Source organism: Phasianus colchicus, chromosome 3 (genome assembly GCF_987193195.1).
Source record: "Phasianus colchicus chromosome 3, bPhaCol1.hap1.1, whole genome shotgun sequence".
In the NCBI taxonomy this organism is placed as follows: domain Eukaryota; kingdom Metazoa; phylum Chordata; class Aves; order Galliformes; family Phasianidae; genus Phasianus; species Phasianus colchicus.
The window spans coordinates 95288600-95302638 of record NC_143438.1 but is presented as its reverse complement, the minus strand read 5'-3'; the positions used below and the strand labels follow the sequence as shown (position 1 = coordinate 95302638).

The 14039-nt window shown below is 58.3% G+C and overlaps 1 protein-coding gene across 1 annotated transcript in view; it reads right to left on the bottom strand.

Moving 5' to 3' along the window:
• BOP1 (BOP1 ribosomal biogenesis factor) overlaps nt 1-14039 on the bottom strand; it is a 50399-nt gene that overhangs the window by 27178 nt on the left and 9182 nt on the right. The gene's annotated exons all lie outside the window — the stretch shown is intronic.

Genomic DNA, 14039 nt, shown 5'->3' with positions numbered 1-14039 from the left:
GGTGACAGCAATGGCGCAGCCAACGTCTGCTCCGCATCCCACGGCCTTTATGGCTTTGGGGGAAGCTCACAGGGTGGGCGCAGAGGGGACGCAGGCTCTGACCCCCCCAGGCAGCCCCACCCCTCCCCCGCCCCCCCCACTCCTCCCCACCTCCGATCTTTCCGTGCTGATTTACTGCCCACAGAAAAAGTTTCCCACTCAGACTCCAAGATTCCTTGCGTTTTGGCTCCCGCTCCCACAAACCCGAATCAACTGTTAATTTTGGCAATCCCCCCCCTCTGCGCTGCTCCGACCGTGCTCGGACTTTTCCATTCTGAACACCTTGAGAGCTGCTCCCGGGGGGGGGGGCAGTGACACAGGCATTCTCCTCTCCCCGGGCGCTGTGCCCCGCACCGCTGCTGCGCAATGGGAGACCGCGGCTCCGGAGAGGTCCCAGCTCCATGGGATTCACACATGGGGGGGGACGACAACAGAAACCCTACAGAGAGCAGCGGGACCCCACGGTGTGGGGCTCACCTGGCACCAGGAGCCCTGCGGTGCCGCAGTGTCGGAGCTGTGCCGGTCCCCTCCCCATAGCCAAGCGTAATGCAGCCGCCCAGGGCTCGCTTGGTGCAGAGCAGGCCCCGCTCGTTAAAGGTTACGAGATGTAAAGGCAGAGAGCAGCCCCCACACCCCCCCCGCCTCGGCGCCGGCCCAGGCACGGTGAGGGGGAAGGGGCTGGGGGGCGCGTGGCCCCTTCCCACCACTCTCCCCCCACTTCCAGATTGCGTTTCCCACTGGGAACGATGGGTTCCCCCTTCCCCATCAGCCCCGAGGTTGGCGGGGAGGGGAGCGCACGGCCCCGTCCGCAGATGGCTTTAATCGTGCCCCCCCGGGGACCCCTCCCCTCCCTTCTCGCAGCCATCTGGGAGCGGAGCGGGGATGAAAGCGGTGGGTCCGGGGGAGCCCCCACCCCGCGTCGCACCTGCAGACCCCGGCCCCCCTCCTCGTCCCGGCGCGGGGAAGGATCGGCGCGAGCAGCACGCGATCCGGCCGGGGACCTGCCAGGAAGAAAGAGCAGAGGCTTCCATGTCAACATTCCTCCTTAGCAAAACACGGCCCGCTCCCCTCCATAGCCCATTAAAGAGAGATTTCCTGCCGGTGGCGGAGGGAGAGCAGGGGGAGGCATGGGGGGCAGCGATGCGTGATGCAGCCGGCCCTGAGCACAGCACCTTGTAGATCACAGAGACAGGGGGTGGGTGGGTTGGGAAGGTCCTTAAAGATCATACAGGGTCCTTAGAGATTAAACAACCCTGGGATGGTTGGGTTGGAAAGGTCCTTACAGATCACAGGGCCATAGGATAGTTGGATTAGAAGGGTCCTTACAGATCATAGTGCCATGGGGTGGTTGGGTTGGAAAGGTCTTTACAGATCATAGGGCCATGGGATGGTTGGGTTGGAAGGGTCCTTACAGAATGATGGGATGGGATGGGATGGGATGGGATGGGATGGGATGGGATGGGATGGGATGGGATGGGATGGGATGGGATGGGATGGGATGGGATGGGATGGGATGTGTTGGTTTGTTTTGTTTTGGTTTGGTTTGGGTTGGCTCGGAAGAATCCTTAAAGGTCAACACAAAATGAGCTCTGTTGGCTTGGAAGGGTCTTTACAGATCACAGAACCATGGAATGGGTTAGGTTGGAAGGGTCCTGAAAGGTCACAGAGCCACAGAATGAGTTGGGTTGGGTTGGCAGGGTCCTTGCAGATCACAGAGTCACGGCATGGGTGGTGTGCCCAGTGCATCGTGGTGCAGCAGTTCACTGGGCTACAGCTGCTGATGAACAAACCCAACACCTGCTCAGAGGAGGAAGGACAAGAGTCTGGAGCAACCGGCCTCGGTTGGACCAGATAGAAAAAAAGCATGTGCTGAAAGCATTGCCATTGTACAGCAATTTACCCCACATCTTTGGCTACCACGACCCAGAGAGACAGGACACAGGCAGCTGGCAACCCTCCTCCCCCAGCTTACCGACAAAGGATTTGCCATTTGAGGAGCACCACCTGCTGGAAGGAGCTCTGCACAGAAGGACCTGGGGATACTTGTGAGCAATGGCTGACCAAGGGTTGACCACGAGCCAAGAAGGCCAATGGTGTCCTGGCTGACCAATGGTTGGACAACAGCTGACCAACAGTTGACTGATGGTTGACCACGAGCCAGCAGTGTGTCCTGGCAGCCATGAGGGCCAACGGGTCCCTGAGATGCACTGCACAGTGTGACCTGCAGGGAAAGGGATGTTCTCCTCCCCTCTGCACTGCCCCAGGGAGGCCACTGCTGGAGCACTGCACCCAGAGCTGCGCTCCCCACTTTGCAGCACTTCCATACAGCTGCTCGTGTGGGTTAGGAAGATGCTAGGAATCACAGGATGGTTGGGTTGGAAGGGACCTCAAGGATCACGAAGCTCCAACCCCCACCACACGCAGGGCCACCAACCTCCACATTTAATATTACACCAGGCTGCCCAGGGCCCCATCCAACCTGGCCTCCAACACCTCCAGGGATGGACGGGGCATCCACAGCCTCTCTGGGCAGCTGTTCCAGCACCTCACCGCTCTCACAGCAAACAACTTCCCCCTCACATCCAACTGAAATCCGCCCTCCCTCAATTCCAACCATTCCCTTGTCCTGCTGCCATCTCCCCTTCCCAAGAGCTGACTCCCCTCCTGTCTGTAGGCTCCCTTGAGGTGCTGAAGGCTGCAATGATTCACCCCGCAGCTTCTCTTCTCCATGCTGAACGAGCCCAGCTCCCTCAGCCTGTCTTTGTACGGAGGTGCTGCAGCCCTGCTCATCTCTGTGGCTCCTCTGGCCCCTCTCCAGCAGCTCCCTGTCCTTCTTGTCCTGGGGGCTCCAGCCCTGGACGCAGCGCTGCAGTCCTGCAGGACCCCATTCCTGCAGCATCCCAGGAGCCTTGGCCACCATGCACAAAGCAAGCACGGCCTTAACGCCCCCTGGGTCGCTCCTTGGAGCATCGATCGTCACAACAAGCGCTCCCGACCTCCCGTCTCGCCCCGACCCTCGCAGGAGGACACGTGCAGCGCTCGCTCCCCGCTCCGTCACCCACGTGCGCAGCGCCGTAATGGGAAAACCCGAGGCGGTAGGAAAACCTGATGCCGGGAGAGGAACGAGACGGGGCCATCCAGGCGCGTGGGAAGGGACGCGGGGCCGCTGCCGCCTCAGGACGGGGGGCTGTGGGGCCGGGGGGGCTGGGGGGGCACGAGGAGAGCCTGCGGGAGCCGCGGCCGTGAGCGATTTTCAAGACGGTGCCGGAGAGCGGAGAGGCTCCAAACAAAGAGGGATCGCCGCGGGGCCGAGGAAACACGAGAGGAGCCCTCTGCCAGAGCACGGCGCGCAGCTGGGCCGGGACGCGGGGGATGCGGGGAGCGGGGCCGAGAAAGGCCGAGGCTTTGGCAGCCGGCGCTCCGGTAGCCGACAGAAGCCATTAGCGGCGCTTGGCCGCCGCGCAAAGCGACGCGTGGTTCCCGGACGCGCAAACAGGCGCTCGGCGGCCGCCCCGCGCGCTCTCCGGTTACAGCCGACCTTGGGGGGAACGCCAGCATCGGCCGCGGCTTCCGATCGCCGTGCCGCTACCGCAGCGCTGGGGGTCCCGGTTCCGTCGGGTGGAAGGAGACCCGGAGCTGCCGGGTACGTGTTTGGGGACGGCCGCCGCTGAGACGGGCTCTGAGCCTCGCGAAGGGGGAAAAACCCAAACGCAGCTGAATATGATGAAGGGAAAGCTGGTGCAGCGGGGAGAAGGAAAGGCAAAGCCTGGGTTTTGGTCATCCAAAGCAGTGCTGAGTGCAGGGCAGTGCACGCAGGTTGCAAGAAGGCCGACGGCGTCTGGTTCCCTACGAGGACCCCAAAGGGGCTGCAGCAAGCTGAGCTCAAGAGGATGGGACAGGAGGAGATGGCCTCGGGTTGGAAAGTAGGGCAAATGTTCTCCAAATGAGCGGTCTTGGATGGGAACGGGCTGCCCAGGGGGGTCGGGGAGTCCCCATCCCCACAGGTGTTTGGGAACGGTGCAGATGTGGCACTTGGGGACGTGGTGGGGGTGGGCAGGGATTGGACTGCGGGATCTTGGAGCTCTGTTCCAACCTTAATGACTCTATCGTTCAGTTCTGGGTCATGGTGGGGATGGGTTGGGGTTGGACTGGGGGATCTTGGAGGCCTTCTCCAATCTTAATGATTCTACAATTATATGACCGCAGGAGCCCAAGCTGCCTCCTCTGGCTCTGCCCACCCCTCAGACAGGGGATGAGCAGGGCAATCCCTGCACGTAGGGATACACACAGCAGCTCAAGGGCTGCCCTGTGGCTCCCAAAAGCTCAGCAAGATGTTTCCAACCCAACCCATTCCACAGCTCTATGACCTTTAAGGACCCTTACAACCCAACTCTTCCATGGCTTTATGATCTTTAAGGGCCCTTCCAACCCAATCATTTCATGGCTGTATGATCTATAAGGATCCTTCCAATCAAACATTCCACATTCTGTGATTTTTAAGGACCTTCTCAACCCAACAATTTCATGACCCTATGATCTTTAAGGACCCTCCCAACACCATCATGGCTCTACAGTCTTTAAGGATCCTTCCAACCCAACTCTCCCATGGCTCTATCATCTTCCAGGACCATTCCAACCCAACCATTCCATGGCTCCGTGGTCTTTAAAGACTCCATGACAAGGCTCATTTACTCAGCACATCTCCCTTCCCTTGTGCAGGGCACTAACGAGCCCAGGTGCAGGACAAGTGCAGGACAAATGCAGGACAAGTGCGGACCACGAAGCACCACCAGCTGCACCCACCCCAACCACAAACCCCACGGGCCGATGCCCCTCCAGGAGCCAGCCGTGCACCCATGTGCTGGGCACCTCCTGGGCTCCTCCCGCAGCCGTTGGGCAGCACTGCCTCCCACCACCCTCAGCCTCCCCTCCTGGTGCAGAGGGACCCGGGTTGTTTTGACAGACTCGTCTGTGCTGGCGGTGACGAGTCTGCTCGCTATCTTCCAGAGGTTTGCAAAGGGCTTGATTATTTTGTTCCAGAGTTTTTCCAGGAATTGAAGTAAAGTCGAGCGGTGTTTTTTTGGACAAGTTGTGCTACTGGATCGGGAGGGATGAAAACAAAATCCCTGAGCGGGGCCAGCCTGTGAGAGAGCTGTGAGCAGGACGGGGGGAATGGGTCCAGGATAGCAGGCTGGTGCAGGGCACTGCATTGAGAAGGGCACTGCACTGAGAAGGGCAGTGCATTGAGAAGGGCACTGCATTGAGAAAGGCACTGCATTGAAAAGGGCATTGCATTGAGAAGGGCACTGCACTGAGAAGGGCACTACATTGAAAAGGGCACTGCATTGCAAAGGGTACTACACTGAGAAGGGCACTGCATTGAGAAGGGCACTGCACTGAGAAAGGCACTGCACTGCACTGGGCACTGCACTGCACTGGACACTGCATCGAGCACAGCATTGCACTGAGCACTGCACCACCCCGTGCATGGCACTGCATCCATCAGGCGCTCCATTGGATGGGGCACTGCATTCATTTGGGCACTGCATCACTCAGGACGTCGCATCGCTCCGGGCACTGCATCGTGTTAGGCACTGCATCACACATGGCACTGCACTGTGCATGGCACTGCATTGTGCACTACCCTGCATTGTGCATGGCACTGCACTGTGCATGCCACCACATCCATTGGGCACTGCACCACACATACATGGCACTGCACTGCTCAGGGCACTGCAATGAGCATGGCACTGCATCACACATGGTACCACATCTGTTGGGCACTGCACCACACATACATGGCACTGCACAACATCACTGCCAGCACAGCTCTGCCCCAGCCCAGAGGCACAGATGCTCACACCCCAAGCCAGAGCTGCCTCCTGAGCACCCCCCCCTCCCTTCTTTGGCATCACCCATCACGGGATGAGTGCCAGCACACAGAGCCCTCAGCCACAGCACCGTGAGCACTGCCTGCTCCCACCGGCTGCTCCTCCAGCACCATGAAAATGAGCAGTGGGCTTTGCACAGGAAAAGCATCTTCTCACTTTGCCCTACTCCCAGGCAGCAGAGAGTGCCGTACTCCCTGCACCAAGGAATCCCAGCAGTGCTGATTCTGTCTCTGGGATCGAACGCTGCTTTCCAGAAAGCCATTCCCGTGCACAGAGCTGCTGAGCGCACGGCTGTCACCGCAGCACAGCCAGGAGCTTCCCAAGCAACTCCTGGAGCCATCAGAGCCACGCACAGCGCTGCGGGTGCACGTTTGTGCCAACGAATGGGTGCAGAGCAGTGCAGGAGATGCAGTGCTGCACGGGTGCAGGGCAAGCAGCGTGTTGGGAAGCGTGTTGGGAGCGGAGGGATGCTGGAGCAGCCGCCGGCGATTCAGCTCTGGGGTTGCACCGTTCCCTGCGCCACGGCCACACCTGCATGCGGCCACCTCTGTCCCACCTGTGTGCGCTGCCTGGACGCTGCAGTGCAGCATTGCTGCGGTGCTTGCAGTGCGAGGGGAGTTTTGCCAGCAGCCCTGGCATCCCGCAGCCTCAACTCTGCCAGCAGGGATGGAGCAGCTCCAGCGCGGGGGTGGGAGGAGTGGTTGCGCTCCGCCATCCGCACCGGGAAGCGAGCCGGGTCGGCACGGCCATGGGATGAGGCTGAATTTGGGACAAGGCAATGGGAACTGGTGGTGATGGCGGTGGCACCGGCACAAAGCCCCATCCCTGGAGGCGTCTGACGCTGTGGACGGGGCCCTGGGCAGCCTGAGCTGGTGGGGGGCACACGGCCCACTGCAGGGGACCCTTCTGACCCAACCATTCCCGGTTCTGTGACCATTAAGGGCCCCTCCAACCCAACATCCCACAGCTCTGTGATCTTTAATGACCCCTTCACTCCAACCACCCCATGGCTCTATGATCTTTAAGGACCCTTCCAACCCGACTGTTCCACAGTTCTGTGATCTTTAAGATCCCCTCCAACCCAGCCATGCTACAGCTCTCTGAATTAATGCAGCTCTGTGAATTAACATGGCTCTGAATTATCGTGGCTCTGAATTAACATGGCTATGAATTAACATGGCTGTGAATTAACAGGGGGCTCTGAATTAATGTGGCTGTCTGAATTAACCTGCCCTGCACTTGCAGGCTGCTCCCTGCCCCCCCCGGGTGCCGCGGGGCCGGAGGAATCGGAGCGGATCCTGGAGTGCAGCCCATGGAGCTGAGCCGCGGAGAGCCGGCACGCAGAGGAGGAAAGTAAATGGAAAAAAAAAAAAAGAAGAAGAAAAGAAAAGAAAAAAAGAAAGAAAGAAAGAAGGAAAAGTTTCCACTCATCAGCCGCAAGTTGTTGTGGGTTTCTCGCTCTCCTTGGGTCAGAGACCCGATCGGTTAAATGTATTCGGTGATGTCATTCCTTCCAGAAGGAAAAAGCCTTTCCTGCCCCAACTGAGCCGCTTTACAAACGCTTTAAATATCAGCTCTGGGGCAGCCAAGAGACAGAGTAATGGAGCTCCTTTTTCACGGCTGTATCAGCACCAGTTAATCACCGGCTCTCCCCCGCTCCCCCCAGCTCCAGCCCTCCCTGTCCCCACCACAGAGAATCCCCCGGCAGCACCGCAGCCGCTCCTCATTGCCGGGCACGGCAGCGCACGGGGTCAGGGACACCCGGTGCTGTGGGGAAGGGGCTGCCTGGTCCCAGCCCCGACGTGCTGAGCGTGGAAACTTTCCGTCCTGGAGCGCCAGGAGCCCCAACGAGTGCCCGAGCTGCACAGCTGTGAGCTCCCGGTGCCGCGCCAGCCCGGCTTCCCACGGCGGCCCCAAGCACCGGAGCTGGTGCCGAAACCATCCTCAGTCTACGGGGGGAAGGGGAGAGATGTGCAGCGCAGGCCCCAAGCCATGCGTCGTGTTCCTCTGGCTCCTCTCAGCCTCTATTTAACCACCAGTGAGTGGCAGCCGAGCTCCCACAGGAGCCCACGCGATGCCCCCACCGAGGAATTCTGTGATTCTGTGAATCCACAGGAAACCCCACGGCCATGGTCAATGGAGGAGGGCTCTTCTTTATCGATGGCACCGGCGGTGGGACTGGGTGTGCCTGCAGTTTGCTGACAGCCCCCAGATCCAACAAAAGGGAGAGATGGCATCAAGAGGGTCCTGGGTGGGCTGAGGAGTGGGTTGGAGATGGATGGGCTCTGAGGACCTTTCCAACCCAACCATCCCATGGTTCTGTGCTCTTTAAGGACCCTTCCAACCCAACCATTCCATAGTTCTGTGCTCTTTAAGGACCCTTCCAACCCAACCATTCCATAGTTCTGTGCTCTTTAAGGACCCTTCCAACCCAACCATCCCATGGTTCTGTGCTCTTTAAGGACCCTTCCAACCCAACCATTCCATGGTTCTGTGCTCTTAAGGACCCTTCTAACCCAACCATTCCACGGTTCTGTGCTCCTAAGGACTCTTCCAACCCAACCACTCTATGGTTCTATGAATCTCAGACCTTTGGTGGCTGATGTGCGGTGGAAGATGGGATGGGATGTGCTGAAAGCAGAGCTCCCCACCCTTTGCTGACAACAAGATGGGACAACAGATCAGCTCCAAGGCCCCATTCCACTGCCCAGGGAGGTGGAGGGGAGTCCCCATCTCTGGAGGTGTTACAGAACAGTGGAGATGTGGCACTTGAGGGGAACACGGTCAGTGGGCATGGTGGGAAGGGTTGGGTTGGACTGGTGGATCTTGGAGGTCTCTTCCAACTATAATGACCCTGTCATTTAGGGTCATGGCAAAGATGGGTTGGGGTTGGACTGGGAGATCTTGGAGGTCTCTTCCAACCATAATGACTGTCGTGGTTAATGCTGTGACAAAGACTTTATGGTTTCTGTTTAGGGTCACGGTGGGGATGGGTTGGGGTTGGACTGGGGGATCTTGGAGATCTTATCCATCCTCAGTGATTCTGTCATAGTTTTGTGATTTTGGTTTTTGACCACCCCAGCACATAGCAGAGCGTTCCTGGTGCGCGCGGCTCAGGGACCAACATGGATCCCTGAGGTCCCATAGCATCGATCTCAGCCTGAAGCACCACAGCTCCCGATGTCCCCATTATTGGCATCACTGTCTGCAGACCCGGACGTCTACATAGCCTCTGGCACCACATCTCGTGGTGCTGTGATGCACTGCCCCGTGTAAGACAATACGGCCGCACAGCGAGCGCGTCCCTCTCCTCCCATTTCATTTTCACTTAAACCTGACGCTGTTTCATCTTGTCAAATATCCCTGTGCTTCCTCCTGCATCCTGTTAGTGTCCTCCCGACTCCGCTTCGCCTCCAGCCGACACAAATCTCCTCACATCTCCTCGTCTGCACGCTCCCCCCAGGCCTCCAATTATCCCCTCCATCCATCTCCGCAGCTCCTTTCGCTCTCCCTCCGCCATTCCAAAACGGAATTGTGGAAATGGGGCATGGCACTGCAGCTGGAGGACCTCAGTGGTGGGCTGGAGCTGCAACGCAGTGCTTTCCTCCCCGCGTCCATCTTTCAGCTCCTTCCTGATGTCATATGTGGCAGCTCATGCCTTCCCAGGAATTGTTTGTGCTCGAGGGGACAGGAGGCACCGAGGAGCCTTGAGCCACATCCTTCAGTGCAGGCAAGCACCCAAAGCTCTGTGCCACGGTCCCTCCCCAGTGCAAAACCCAACTGCAGTGTGCGGTGCTCCCAACAATGGGAACCAGAGCTTTTTGGAAGGGACACAGCAACACTGAGAGGCACTTCCCCCTTGGAAAAAAGTTGAGTGTAAAAAGTGTGGAATTGAGCAGCAGAGCTGGTTTGGGAATTGGGAGGATCCCCCAGTGCCACCCTGGGGCTGCCTGTGAGCTTTGGCACGGCACTGACCATTGAGTCTCTCCTTGTTTGGCTATGGAGCTTCAGCAGAACATGGCATTGCCCATGAGCCTCTGTACAGCACAGCCACACACTAAATCTCTCCTTGCATGGCTCCGGAGTTTTGGCACAGCACGGCGCTGCTCACAGGGCCCCTCCTCGTCCATCTCCAGAGCTTTGGCACGGCACAGCACTGCCCATGAGCTTTGGCACAGCACAGCCATCTGCTGGGTCCCTCCTTTCCTGGCTCTGGAGCTTTGGCACTGCACAGCACTGCTTGCAAACTCCAGCACAGCACAGCACTACCCACAGGGCCCCTCCTCGCCCATCTCCAGAGCTTTGGCACGGCACAGCCCACAAGCTCCGGTACAGCACTGCCCACGAGCTCTGGCATGACACTGACTGCCCGTGAGCTCCAGCATGGCACTGCCCACTCCTCCCTCACCGCTCCAGGGTCTGAGCGCACGCTCGCTGGCCAGGCACGCTCGCGGGGGAGCACGGAGATCAGGCAGAGCCAGGCAGGTCAGGAAGCGCACGCAGGGCCGCGCGCACACACACACACACACACACGGAGTGATGAGTGAAGGAGCCGTCTGCCAGCAGCACATTCTGCAGCACTTTTCTCTCTTGGCTAATCAGCTACTGAAAGAAGAGCTCCCTGCGCCCGGCCAGCGCTCGCCCCCCGCCCGGCTCAGCTGCGCTGCGGAGGAGGGAAGTGGGCTTGGAACGGCCGCCGCGCTCCGAGGAGCACTCAGCGCTCCTTCATTCATTATCCACTGACATATGGAATAGTCATTGTGGGAGGAAACAGAACCAAACAAAAGCCCCAAACTGCTTCCTCCCAGCGAGGCCCTGACAGCCGCGGCAGCTCGCGGCCATTCATCTCCGTGCGGAGCGCCGGGGGGAGCGCCGGCACCGCGGGCACACGCACTGCTGGTGTGCACTGCTGGTGTGCACTGCTGTGCCACCGGGAGCCCCGCACGCACCGCGGGCTGCGCACCCGGCCAGGAAACCGCCGGGGTTTTGTTGTGTCTCTGCTCGGAGCTCACGGCACAGCGGCCGGGCACGCGGCCAGAAGGAGCTGCCAAGCGAGCAGCAGCGCGGGGCAGCGCGGGGCCATTACTCTTTATTAAGGAGCTCGGAGCCCCCGCGCAGGCGCTGAGTGACAGCGGCACGGCTCCGGGCGCCCCGGGGGCACCGTGGGATGTTTTCCCACCCGTGCTGCTTGTGGGGTCGGCTGTGGGCACAGCGACGGGTCAGATGGCGGCAGCCCCACGGGGAGAGCGCGGCGCCGTGGCATCGCCCGGAGTCGTGGCATTGCCCGGAGTCGTGGCATCGCCCGGAGTAGGGCAGCCACCTGCAGGTGACAAGGCGCAGCCACGAGGCACCGGGGGCCGCCCCTACCTCGGTTTGGTGTGTGCCATCCCGGGGTGCTGGGGTGATGGATGGGGACGCCGCTCCTGCAGCTCTGCGGGGGGGCACAACGGGGAGGGACACCCCGCTGTCCCCAGAGCAGCTGCAGGGACTGACGGTGCTGTGCACCGACACAGCTTGCCATGCTTTGCCCGAGGGCTGCACAGGGGTGGGTCTGGGATGGGAGCCCCCCAGTGCATCCCATCATTTGCTCCCAGTGCCTGCAGGTGGGATGGGCTGAGCCCCATCCGCAGGGTCCTTGGGGCCACACGCACCTCCAGTTTCACTCTCGAGAGCACCGCGTCCTTTGATGAGGATGAGCCACTCATTAATAAGGATGAGTTCAGGCATTAATTAGAAGGACGCTACGGAACAGAAGCTGGGGGTCTCAAGGAAGAAGAGATAAGGAGAAATGGAAGATAACGGCCCCTCCTGCAGCATGGAGGGACGAAGCCAGGGCAGCGTGGGGCGACGAGCACAAAGCGGCCGCAGGAAGCAGCAGCAGCACCAGAGATCTTCTGGAGGAGAGATAAATACAATCGCAGAGGGCAGGGGGCTGGGAGCAGGGAACAGGAACAAAGCCACTGGAAGCTGCTCTGATGTCAACAGGTTCTGAATCAGCGCTCCCCCCACGGGGGCCCTGCACCGGGACCAGCTGGGGAGGGGGAGACCTCGGATTCCTGCATGAAAGGGTTTTTTTCCTGGGTTATGCTGGAGACATTACACAAGTGTATGTTTTCTATAGTCATATATTTCCCCTCTCTCTAAATCTCTATTCCAGACCCGGGGGCTGCCGGCAGCTCCAGCGCCAACCCAGGTGGGCCTCCAGCGTCCAGCCCCGGGGCACAGTGTGCTCCCAGGCCCCCCTCGTGTCTCTTAAGCCAGGGCTGAAGCCCTTCACTGGCTGTAGGGACGAGGAGCTGCTGTGCTGGCACTCAATGCCCCGATATACCACACTGTGCCTTGATATACCACGCCATTCCACAATATACCACACCATTCTGCAATATACCACCCCATGCTTTGATATACTATGCCATTCCACAATATACCACACCATTCTGTAATATACCATCCCATGCTTTGATATACCACGCCGTTCCATGATACACCACACCATTCTGCAACATACCACCCCATGCTTTGATATACCATGCCATGCCCTGATATACCACACCACAGAACCAGAGAATATATCCCAACTTGGAAGGGATCCATAAGGATCAAGTGCAACTCCTAGCAATTGGGTTAGGAATACTCAAAATGGGGCCCTGAGCCCTCAAAATAGGGCAATAAGACCTCAAGATGGAGTTTTCAGCCCTCAGAATGTCATGCCCTGATATACAACACCATGCCCCAATATATCACTGCCTTTCTGCAATATACCATGCCATGCTCTGACATACCACATCACAGAATCAGAGAATATATCCCAACTTGGAAGGGACCCATAGGACCACTGAGTCTGACTCCTGGCAATAGCACTAGGAGTTCTGAAGATGGGGCTGTGATCCCTCAAAATAGGGCCATAAGATCTCAAAATGAGGTTTTAAGCTCTTGAAACTTCCAATATAACACACTGTGCCTCAATATACCACATCTCAGAATCAGAGAATATATCCCAAGTCCGAAGAGACCTGTTAGAATCGTCAAGTCCAACACATGGCAATGCCTAAGAGTTCTCAAAATGGGCCCATGATCCCTCAAAATAGGGCCAAAAGCCGTTCAGAATGGGGTTTTGAGCCCTCAAAATGCCCTCATATACAACGCCATGCCCCAATATACCATGCTACGCCTTGATATGCCATACCATGCCCTGATATACCACACCACAAAATTACAGAATATATCCCAACTTGGCAGGGACCCATAAGAATCAGAGTCAAACACCTGGTAAATGGGCTAGGGATACTCAAAGTTGGGACATGACCCCTCAAAATAGGGCCATATGACCTCAAAATGCGGTTTTGAGCCCTCAAAGTGTCCCAGCATACCACGCCGTGCCCTGATATACCACACCACAGAATCAAAGAATATATCCCAACCCGGAAGGGACCCATTAGGATCATCGAGTCCAACTCTTGCCAGTGGGGTTTGAGTTCTCAAAATGGAGCCACAATCCCTCAAAATAGGGCCATATGACCTCAAAATGGGCTTTGGAGACATCAAAATGACTCCATATACCACACCATGCCCCAGCAGAACACATCATGCCCCAGTATACCACGCCATGTTCCAATATACTACCCCATGCCCCAATATACCACGCCATGTCCCAGTATACCACACCATGCCCCAGTATACCACGCCATGTCCCAGTATACCACATCATACCCCAGTATAGCACGCCATGTCCCAGTATACCACATCATACCCCAGTATAGCACGCCATGTTCCAATATACTACCCCATGCCCCAATATACCACGCCATGTCCCAGTATACCACACCATGCCCCAGTATACCACGCCATGTCCCAGTATACCACATCATACCCCAGTATAGCACGCCATGCCCTCCAACCTCACCAGTGCCCCACAGGCCGCCCCACACACCCCTCTCAGCACCTTCCAGTGAACCCAGAGCCCGGCAATAGGGCCAGACCGAACGCCCCCGCGGCACTTGGCGCTCACCCCATCCCGACCCCAGGGCTCTGCAGGAGCAGCTGATTTGCGCCAATCGCGTTAATTGATTTAGCAGACGATTAAGAAAGGCAATGAAGTTGGTCTGGAAC